This window comes from Telmatherina bonti, assembly GCF_933228915.1.
Source record: "Telmatherina bonti genome assembly, chromosome: 23".
NCBI lineage: Eukaryota > Metazoa > Chordata > Actinopteri > Atheriniformes > Telmatherinidae > Telmatherina > Telmatherina bonti.
Genome location: NC_136632.1, coordinates 27,196,665 through 27,208,029, shown reverse-complemented (window position 1 = coordinate 27,208,029; position 11,365 = coordinate 27,196,665).

The following is an 11,365-nucleotide window of genomic DNA, read 5'->3' as shown; positions in this document are numbered from 1 at the left end:
GTTTACACATGCAGCGTGTTTACACATCCAGCCTGTTTACACATGCAGCGTGTTTACACGTGCAGTGTGTTTACACTTGCAGCGTTTTACTCATGCAGTGTGTTTACACATGCAGTTTGTTTACACATGCAGTTTGTTTACACATGCAGCCTGTTTACACATGCAGCCTGTTTACACATGCAGTGTGTTTACATTTGCGGCGTTTTACTCATGCAGTTTGTTTACACTTGCAGCGTTTTACTCATGCAGTGTGTTTACATGTGCAGTTTGTTTACACATGCAGCCTGTTTACACATGCAGTTTGTTTACACATGCAGCGTGTTTACACATGCAGTGTGTTTACATTTGCAGCGTTTTACTCATGCAGTTTGTTTACACTTGCAGCGTGTTTACACTTGCAGCGTGTTTACACATGCAGCGTGTTTACACATGCAGCCTGTTTACACATGCAGCCTGTTTACACATGCAGCGTGTTTACACTTGCAGCGTGTTTACACTTGCAGCGTGTTTACACTTGCAGCGTGTTTACACATGCAGCGTGTTTACACTTGCAGCGTGTTTACACATGCAGCGTGTTTACACATACAGCCTGTTTACACTTGCAGCGTGTTTACACGTGCAGCCTGTTTACACGTGCAGCCTGTTTACACGTGCAGCATGTTTACACGTGCAGCGTGTTTACACATGCAGCGTGTTTACACATGCAGCCTGTTTACACTTGCAGCGTGTTTACACGTGCAGCCTGTTTACACGTGCAGCGTGTTTACACGTGCAACGTTTTTACACATGCAGCCTGTTTACACTTGCAGCCTGTTTACACGTGCAGCGTGTTTACACGTGCAACGTTTTTACACGTGCAGCCTGTTTACACTTGCAGCCTGTTTACACGTGCAGCGTGTTTACACGTGCAGCGTGTTTACACGTGCAACGTTTTTACACATGCAACGTTTTTACACATGCAGCCTGTTTACACTTGCAGCGTGTTTACACATGCAGCGTGTTTACCTATGCAGCCTGTTTACACTTGCAGCGTGTTTACACATGCAGCGTGTTTACACTTGCAGCGTGTTTACACTTGCAGCGTGTTTACACATGCAGCGTGTTTACACGTGCAGCCTGTTTACACTTGCAGCCTGTTTACACGTGCAGCGTGTTTACACGTGCAGCGTGTTTACACGTGCAACGTTTTTACACATGCAACGTTTTTACACATGCAGCCTGTTTACACTTGCAGCGTGTTTACACTTGCAGCGTGTTTACACATGCAGCCTGTTTACACTTGCAGCGTGTTTACACTTGCAGCGTGTTTACACATGCAGCCTGTTTACACTTGCAGCGTGTTTACACATGCAGCGTGTTTACACATGCAGCGTGTTTACACATGCAGCGTGTTTACACATGCAGCGTGTTTACACATGCAGCCTGTTTACACATGCAGCCTGTTTACACATGCAGCCTGTTTACACATGCAGCGTGTTTACACTTGCAGCGTGTTTACACATGCAGCGTGTTTACACATGCAGCCTGTTTACACATGCAGCCTGTTTACACATGCAGCGTGTTTACACATGCAGCGTGTTTACACATGCAGCCTGTTTACACTTGCAGCGTGTTTACACTTGCAGCCTGTTTACACATTCAGCCTGTTTACACATGCAGCGTGTTTACACATGCAGCGTCTTTACACATGCAGCGTTTGATAAGATTGATAAGAGCGGTTTAGATGCACACTGCTTGCTGTAGACCACACCATCACGCCGCACGTCACGTTGTTAACTAGTTTCTGTTTTCACAGTGTGTTTAAGTGGACGTGCTTTGGATGAGAGGAAAGGTGGAGAAGAAAAACCTGTCGCGGCTGTAATGTTACTACCTCGAGCAGCGTTGCGTCATCACGTACCTGACGTGGAGTTCGCGGCAAGTGCCTGGCGCTCGTGCTGCTTCTGGTGCCATTTCACCAGCTGGCTCCACCTTTCTGTCTCTCTTTGCTCCGTTTCTCACCTGTTGGCTTCAAAACAGGGCGGCGCTCCCTCACCTGCAGGTAAAACCGGGAGTAGCATCCGCAGGACGGAAGTGACGCATCAGACAGACCTCTTCTGTTTATAATTGATATTTTATTGCTAAATGAAGCGTCGATTACCAGAAGTTTTATCTACCTTTTATTCATTTATTAATTTGTTATTATTATTGTTATTATTTTTTATTATTTATTATTTTTATTATCATGACTATTATTATTATTCTTATTATTATCATCATTATATTATTATTATGATTATGATTATTATTATTAATATTATCATCACCATTATTATTGTTATTATTATTATTATTTATTATTATTATTATTATTATTATTATTATTATTATTATTATTATTATTGTTAATATTATTATTATCATAATCATCATCACCATTATTATTATTATTTTTATTGTTGTTATTATTATTATTATTATTATTAATAATAATAATAATAATAATAATAATTTAATCAAAGGATTGGTCTAAAAGTTTCCGCCCTGTGCTCCTGGGAGGGCAGAGATGCGTCACTAGTGAAATAGTGATAAAATCACCAAATCTGTGTCTGCAGTTTGTGTGAAACATTCCATGAAATAAAAATGACTGGCAACACAGCAGGGATTGATTTAAGTTGTTTAGTAACCATATCAGTCCACATGAAATCAGATTATCCTCACTTCTGTCCATAAATCAGGCTCCAGCAGTCTGTTCCATATTGATTACTGCGTGCCTTCTCTTCCTGGAGAACAGTCTATTTTTAGCAGCTACTACATGAAAAATGTGCAGCCGTGCTGAAGGATGCCAACCAATTCTACCTTGCAGAATGTGGTGGAGTGAAGTGAAGCTCGACAGAATGCAGAGTATTTTACAAACGGCATGCAGAGCACAGCTGGTTCCATGTCCAGCTCCCAGACTGCAAGGTTGTCCTGGTTCAGCTCATCACGCCTGTCTGCAGTTCCCCACAACAGATCAGCTGGTCCCAGACTGGGACAGGGTCTGGGTGTTCCTGCTCACTTCATACTCCACATACAACATCACGTCACTGTTTTATGCTTAAAGGGTCTGCAGAATAACTGCAGCCAAGACATGCAAAGAGACCCCCAATGGAAAACAAGAAGCACAAACAACAGCTGAGAAATGAACAAGAAGATGTGAAATAACCACAAGAAATGACTTTTTTTCCCCTCATATTCTGCTTCAACGACCCTCTGGTGGCCGTGGTGAAAATATCCATAACTCGTATAAAGTCCTCAGATATCAACATATTTTCTGCTCATCTGCTTTTCACTGAGACGAGACTCGAACCACCACCAGCAGAATCGATTCGATTACATTATTATCACAAGTCAGACGCTTTCTTTGGGAAAGTATACGCAACAAAAACTGCTTCAAGATAATCATCCCATGTTTTTTCTGCTGTTGGTTTAAAAGAAAAACTACCAAACATTTCATCCATTTAACAATGTTAAATATTCTCATTCAGTTTAGATTATTTAAATGATTATTCTTAAAACACATTATGAATTTTTCTGTATAAAATCAACAGAATACACGTCGTATGTCTGGATTCTTGCCATCACACACTTCACTCATTAGTATTTATTATGGGCGGGAAAATCAAATCGAAAAATAAAAAATCTGGATTTTTTGCTTCACAATTTTTAAATCGATTGTTTTGAACAAAAAATCTTTTTAATAAATAAATTTTTATAAATAAAAATAATCCATTATAAAATTTTTGTCATGTTAAATGTTCTTATTGATCTTTTACTTGTCCTTTTGGGGTATTCTAGCAGCAGAATGATGTTCTGGCTACTGTGTTGTTTTTTTTATTAACTGAAATCAAGAAAAATGATGTGCAAAAAAGTTTTATACATTTATTTTGTTTTAAATCTACAAAAGTCATCAATATCAAAGAAGTGTGAGAATCGCAATTTAAATCGAATCGAATCGGGACAAAGGCATCTCGTCACCGCCCTAGTATTTATGTAGTATCACAAATTCCCACTGCTCAGAAATGTACACACAAAAACTTCTAGAATTCCAGTAAGTTCATATTTTCTGCTTATTGTCTCAGATAACTCCAACAGCTTCAAAAATGTGTCAAACTGAGGAAAATTCTTATTAATTTGTTGGATTTTAATCCTTTAAATGTCTGTTTGATTAAATGACTTCATTTATTTGAAACAACAGTTATTGTCTATATAATAAAGGTCATGTGGAGAGATTTATCGCAGTATTAATATGTCAGAGATTATCAACTAAACTCATGAAACTTTATTTGTATTTCTAATGTCGTACCTTTCGTAACCTTCGTGGCCTAAATTGCCCGACTGACTTCCGTTCAAACAGCACGTTTTGTAAGTCGTCGCAGTTTCAACACGTCAGAATTTCTTTTGGAAGTAGAGATATCTGATATTTTTACTGGTTTGCACCATAGACCGTATATGAAAGATGGACGGAGCCTCTGGCGGTTAAAAGTGAAGCCTCTGCGGAAGTGCATAAAACTGCAGTTCCCCCTTCATCCACTAGGGGCTGTAAAACAGAGCAAATCCCCATAGACTCCCATGTTAAAAAGACCAACTTCACAGCAGAAATAAACATGTTTACAGCAGGAATAAACATGTTTACGGCAGAAATAAACATGTTTACAGCAGAAATAAACATGTTTACAGCAGGAATAAACATGTTTACAGCAGAAATAAACATGTTTACAGCTTGGTTAAAATTTTATTTAATCTCGAAGTTCTGCATATTTAGAGGCGTGTCCTTTTGATTGACATGTACTCGATCTCCCGCTTCAAGTCAGAAGAACGTAGAACAACCGCGGTTTTTAGCCAGTTAACGTGACTTAGCTTTAGCCCACTTACCTCCGTTAGCTGGTTAGCTCCTGTTATCTCCGGGTTAGCTTGGTTAGCTCTTTACTTCAGAAAGCTCGGAGTTCGCTCGATGTCAATCATCCACCATGACGCTCACAGCCCCCCTCTCAGCTCCACCTCTTTGCCCATATTTGTATTTTCCGGGCGAGACGACACGCATGCCACTGCCAAGATGGTGATGGTAGGAACCGCCCACCGAGCTTCAATTCAGCTCTTCAGAAACCTACGGGTGACGTCACGGAGGCTCCGCCCATCTTTTATATACAGTCTATGGTTCCCACCAGGTTTGACTGTGTACCCGTTGCAGGCGGCTGCTGGAGCTTCTGGTGTTTTTACTAGCTATGTAATGGAGCTGTGGGACCACCAGGGGGCGCCAACAGGGATCTGTGCTGATCAGGAAATCATTTCACACGTACACACACCGAAGTGAAAGTAGGTTTGTCAGAACCAGTGAAAATATCAAATTTTGCAACTTTTCTTTTCAATGAAAAGCTGACGTGAGAAAATAAAATACTGGTAGCAAACTTGAAACGTAAAAAAAGTTGAGAAAAAGGGAGAAAATGTTCGGAAGATGCAGAAAGAAGACTGGAGAGATCCAAAATGACCTGAAAAAGACGTAAAACCACATGGATGTTGGTTTGTGCTGTTATATGTTACATGGATGAGCTGGAATCTGCTTTTATACCTCCGTATAGTCCCGAATGTTTCAGCTTCGCCTCTTTTCGTCTCGATCTCCGTCCCCGCTGCAGGTTCGCCGAAGCGAAATGACATGTAGTCACACATGGATGAATATTTTATCAGAATGGATGATCTGAATAATTCAGATGAATTGATCATCTCTGGTAGTTTCACAGATTGTGCAGGAATTTCTCATTTAATGAGGATTTTCTCCAACAGATTTAGTTATTTATACAGCGAACCTGGAGGGGTGCAGTGTTCAGGGTTTCCCTGCTGCAACACGCCTGGCACACATCAGATCTGATTACCAGACTGGTGCGGCGCTTTAAGCTGGTCTAACTGGTATTTGACCCGTTTGGGTCAGGTAGTCCTTAAAAAGGCTCAGATGGTCCGCATTTAAAATGTTTACATTAATGCAAATAAATAATAGAAACATACGGAATCATAAATAAATAACTTCATCTTCATCATCTTCATCTTCTGCTGCTTATCCGGGGTTGGGTCGCGGGGGCAGCAGCCTAAGCAGGGAAGCCCAGACTTCCCTCTCCCCAGCCACATTTGCCAACTCTGCGGGGGGGATCCCGAGGCGTTCCCAGACCAGCCGAGAGATATAATCCCTCCAGCGTGTCCTGGGTCTTCCCCGGGGTCTCCTCCCAGAGGGCGTGCCTGGAACACCTCACCAGGGAGGTCCAGGAGGCATCCTGACCAGATGCCCGAGCCACTGTATAGGAAAATTGTTATGAGTTTGGTTTGTCTTAAGTATTAGACATATATGCATTGATTTGCTGTGATCCTGCTGTTTTGTGTCTATGCTCAAAACTTTCTTTAAGTTATATGATCCTTGTCTGGAATGTGCAGACAAAGTCTGAGACAGGAAGAGTTTCCTGCAGGGGATCTGTTTTTGTCAGCTGCTTGGTTGACCAGTTGTCTAAAGGTTAAAGGTTAAAGGTAATAAAGTAATATAGTGAGTGATTGATGCTTAGTGAGCTCAGTTTAGCTTTGGAAGAGAGAATGATTGTTTTCTATGGTCTGCCCAGCAACTAGGAGGAGTTAAGCATGGTTTATAATCGGGTGTTACTTCAGCATCTGGAGAGAGCGTTCTCTCTCCAAGCTCTAGCGTGTGCTTGTATTAGTTTATAATAAAATGTTCATTGTAAGAAGACAGTTGACTCTTAGATGTATTACAACTTCTCAAGACCAGACTATTTTCCACCACACCACCTCAACTGGTTCCTCTCGATGCGGAGGAGCAGCGGCTCTACTTTGATCTTCTCCCGGATGACCGAGCTCCTCACCCTATCTCTAAGGGAGAGCCCGGCCACCCTGCGGAGGAAACTCATTTCAGCCGCCTGTATACGAGATCTGGTTCTTTCGGTCACGACCCACAGCTCATGACTATAGGTGAGGGTAGGAACGTAGACCGACTGGTAAATCGAGAGCTTCGCCTTCTGGCTCAGCTCCTTCTTCACCACGACAGACCGGCGCAGAGTCCGCATTACTGCAGACGCCGCACCGATCCGTCTGTCAATCTCGTGCTCAATCCTTCCCTCACTCGTGAACAAGACCCCGAGATATTTAAACTCCTCCACTTGAAGCAGGACCTGACTCCCAACCTGGAGAGGACAATCCACCCTATTCCGGCTGAGGACCATGGTCTCAGATTTGGAGGTGCTGATTCTCATCCAAACCGCTTCACACTCGACCGTGAATCGCTCAAGTGAGAGCTGGAGATCACGACCAGATGAAGCCAACAGGACCACTTCATCTGCAAAAAGCAGAGACCCAATCCCGAGGCCACCAAGCCAGATCCTCTCAACACCTTGGCTGCACCTAGAAATTCTGTCCATATAAGTTATGAACAGAATCGGTGATAAAGGGCAGCCTTGGTGGAGTCCAACCCTCACCAGAAACGAATCCGACTTACTACCGGCAATGCGGACCAAGCTCTGACACCTGTCGTACAGGGACCGGACAGCTCATACAAGGGGGTCCGGTACCCCATACTCCCGGAGTACCCCCCCACAGGAGCCTCCGGGGGACACGGTCGAATGCCTTCTCCAGGTCCAACAAGCACATGTAGACTGGTTGGGCAAACTCCCATGCCCCCTCCAGGACCCCAAAGAGGGTACAGAGCTGGTCCACTGTTCCGCGACCAGGACGAAAACCACACTGCTCCTCCTCGATCCGAGATTCGACTATCCGGCGGACCCTCCTCTCCCTGAATAGATCTTACCAGGGAGGCTGAGGAGTGTGATTCCCCTGTAATTGGAACACACCCTCCGGTCCCCCTTCTTAAAAAGGGGGACCACCACCCCAGTCTGCCAGTCCAGAGGCACTGCCCCTGATGTCCACGCAATCCTGCAGAGGCGTGTCAGCCAGGACAGCCCCACAGCATCCAGAGCCTTAAGGAACTCCGGCGGATCTCATCCACCCCCGGGGCCTTGCCGCCGAGGATCTTTTTGACCACCTCAGCGACTTCAGCCCCAGAGATAGGAGAGTCCACCCCTGAGTCCACCAGCTCTGCTTCCTCATCGGAAGATGTGTTGGTAGGATTGAGGAGGTCTTCGAAGTATTCCCTCCACCGACCCACAACGTCCCGAGTTGAGGTCAGCAGCTCCCCACCTCCACTGTACACAGTGTTGATGGAGCACTGCTTCCCCCTCCTGAGCCGCCGGATGGTGGACCAGAATCTCCTCGAAGCCATCCGGAAGTCTTTCTCCATGGCCTCGCTGAACTCCTCCCAGAATCTCCTCGAAGCCTCGGAAGTCTTTCTCCATGGCCTCGCTGAACTCCTCCCATGCCTTTTTTTGCCTTGGCGACAGCCGAAGCTGCATACCGCTTAGCCTGTCTGTATCCATCAGCTGCCTCCAGAGTCCCACAGGCCAAGAAGGCCTGATAGGACTCCTTCTTCAGCTTGACGGCATCCCTCACTGCTGGTGTCCACCAACGAGTCCTGGGATTACCGCCACGACAGGCACCAACGACCTTACAGCCACAGCTCCGACTGGCCGCCTCAGCAATAGAGGCACGGAACACAGCCCATTCAGACTCAATGTCCCCCGCCTCACTCGGCGGGGGACATTGGGTGCTCACTAGCACCCTCCAGTACCCCCTCCAAGGACTCCAGAAAGGGTGGGTACTCTGAACTGCCGTTCGGCGCATAAGCACAGACAACAGTCAGGACCCGTCCCCCCACCCGAAGGCGGAGGGAAACTACCCTTTCATCCACCGGGGTAAACCCCAAAGTGCAGGCACTAAGCTGGGGGCTGATGTGAATGCCCACACCTGCTCGGCGCCTCTCACCATGAGCAACTCCAGAGTGGAAGAAGGTCCAGCCCCTCTCGAGGGTTCTGGTTCCAGAGCCCAAGCCATGCGTCGAGGTGAGTCCAACTATATCTAGTCGGAAACGCTCAACCTCGCGCACAAGCTCAGGCTCCTTCCCCACCAGAGAGGTGACGTTCCACATCCCTAGAGCCAGCTTCTGCAGCCGGGGATCGGACCGCCAGGGTCCCCGCCTCTTGCTGCCGCCCAGCTCACATTGCACCCCTCTATGGCTCCTTCCGCAGATGGTGAGCCCACAGGAGGTGGGGCCCATGTAACCCTTTCGGGCTGAGCCTGACCGGGCCCCACGGGTAAAGGCCCGGCCACCAGACGCTCGCTCACGTACCCCACCTCCAGGCCTGGCTCCAGAGGGGGGTCCCGGTAACCCGCGTCCAGGCAAGGGAACATTTCTGCCCGAGTTTGTAGTCATCATAGGGGTCTTGTGAGCCGTACTTGGTCTGGTCCCTCCCCTAGACACCTGTTTGCCATGGGTGACCCTACCAGGGGCGTAAAGCCCCCGACAACATAGCTGCTAGGATCTTTGGGACACACAAACCCCTCCACCACAATAAGGTGACGGCTCAGGGAGGGGTAAATAAATAACAAATGGTTGGAGCAAGTTCACGTTATGTCGACTGTGGTCCTTACTGGTCAAACTGGTTTGGACCGGTGTGGACTGGTCTGACTGGTTTGGACTGGTAAGACTGGTTTGGACTGGTCAAACTGGTTTGGACTGGTTAGATTGGTTTGGACTGGTCAGACCGGTGTGGACTGGTCAGACTGGGTTGGATTGGTCTGATTGGACTGGTTATGTTATGGTGGCAGTGGAGATGTGGACCCAAATGCAGAGATGAGGGGAAACAGGGATGATGATTCCAGAAGGTTTATTCAAACCAAGGCACTCAGGGGACTAACAATAAGGTACAACAAAGTAGCGCAACAAAATGATCCAGCAACCAAAGAATGAAACTGAGGGGTATAAATACACAGAAGGCCAAACAAGAAACAGGTGTACGGAATGAACTGAAACAAGTCCAGGTGAACTCAATGAACAGGAAATCAATAAAGCTAAAAAACAAACAAGGGAACCAAACAGGAAATACTACAAAATAAAACAGGAAACCTGAACCAAGGAAAAAACACAAACAACCACATCATAACAGGTTAGACTGGTTTGGACTAGTAAGACTGGTTTGGACTGGTCAGAGTTGTTTAGACTGGTTTGACTGATTTGGACTGGTCAGACTGGTGTGGACTTGTAAGACTGGTTTAGACTGGTTATACTGGTTTGGACTGGTCAGACTGGTTTGAAATGTTAAGACTGGTTCGGACTGGTCAGACTGATGTGGACTGGTCACAATGGTTTGGACTGGTCTGACTGGTTTGGACTGGTCAGACTGGTGTGGATTGGTCAGACTGGTTTGGACTTGTTAGACTGGTGTGGACTGGTAATACTGGTTTCGTTTGATCAGACTGGTTTGGACTGGTCAGACTGGTTTGGACTTGTTAGACTGATTTGGACTGGTAATACTGGTTTGGACTTGTAAGACTGGTGTGGGCTGGTCAGACTGGTTTGAACTTGTAAGACTGGTTTGGACTGGTCAGAGTTGTTTGGACTGGTTTGACTGATTTGGACTGGTCAGACTGGTTTGAAATGTTAAGACCGGTTTGGACTGGTTTGACTGGTCAGACTGGTGTGGACTTGTAAGACTGGTTTAGACTGGTTATACTGGTTTGGACTGGTCAGACTGGTTTGAAATGTTAAGACTGGTTCGGACTGGTCAGTCTGATGTGGACTGGTCACAATGGTTTGGACTGGTCTGACTGGTTTGGACTGGTCAGACTGGTGTGGACTGGTCAGACTGGTTTGGACTTGTTAGACTGGTGTGGACTGGTAATACTGGTTTGGACTTGTAAGACTGGTTTGGACTGGTTAGATTAGTTTGGACTGGTCAGAGTGGTGTGGATTGGTCAGACTGGTTTTGTTTGATCAGACTGGTTTGGACTGGTCAGACTGGTTTGGACTGGTAATACTGGTTTGGACTTGTAAGACCGGTGTGGGCTGGTCAGACTGCTTTGAACTTGTAAGACTGGTTTGGACTGGTCAGACTGGTGTGGACTGGTCACAATGGTTTGGACTGGTCTGACTGGTTTGGACTGGTCAAACTGGTGTGGACTGGTCAGACTGGTTTGGACTTGTTAGACTGGTGTGGACTGGTAATACTGGTTTGGTCTTGTTAGACTCGTGTGGACTGGTAATAAAGGTTTGGACTTGTAAGACTGGTTTGGACTGGTTAGATTGGTTTGGACTGGTCAGACTGGTGTGGATTGGTCAGACTGGTTTCGTTTGATCAGACTGGTTTGGACTGGTCAGACTGGTTTGGACTGGTAATACTGGTTTGGACTTGTAAGACCGGTGTGGGCTCGTCAGACTGGTTTGAACTTGTAAGACTGGTTTGGACTGGTC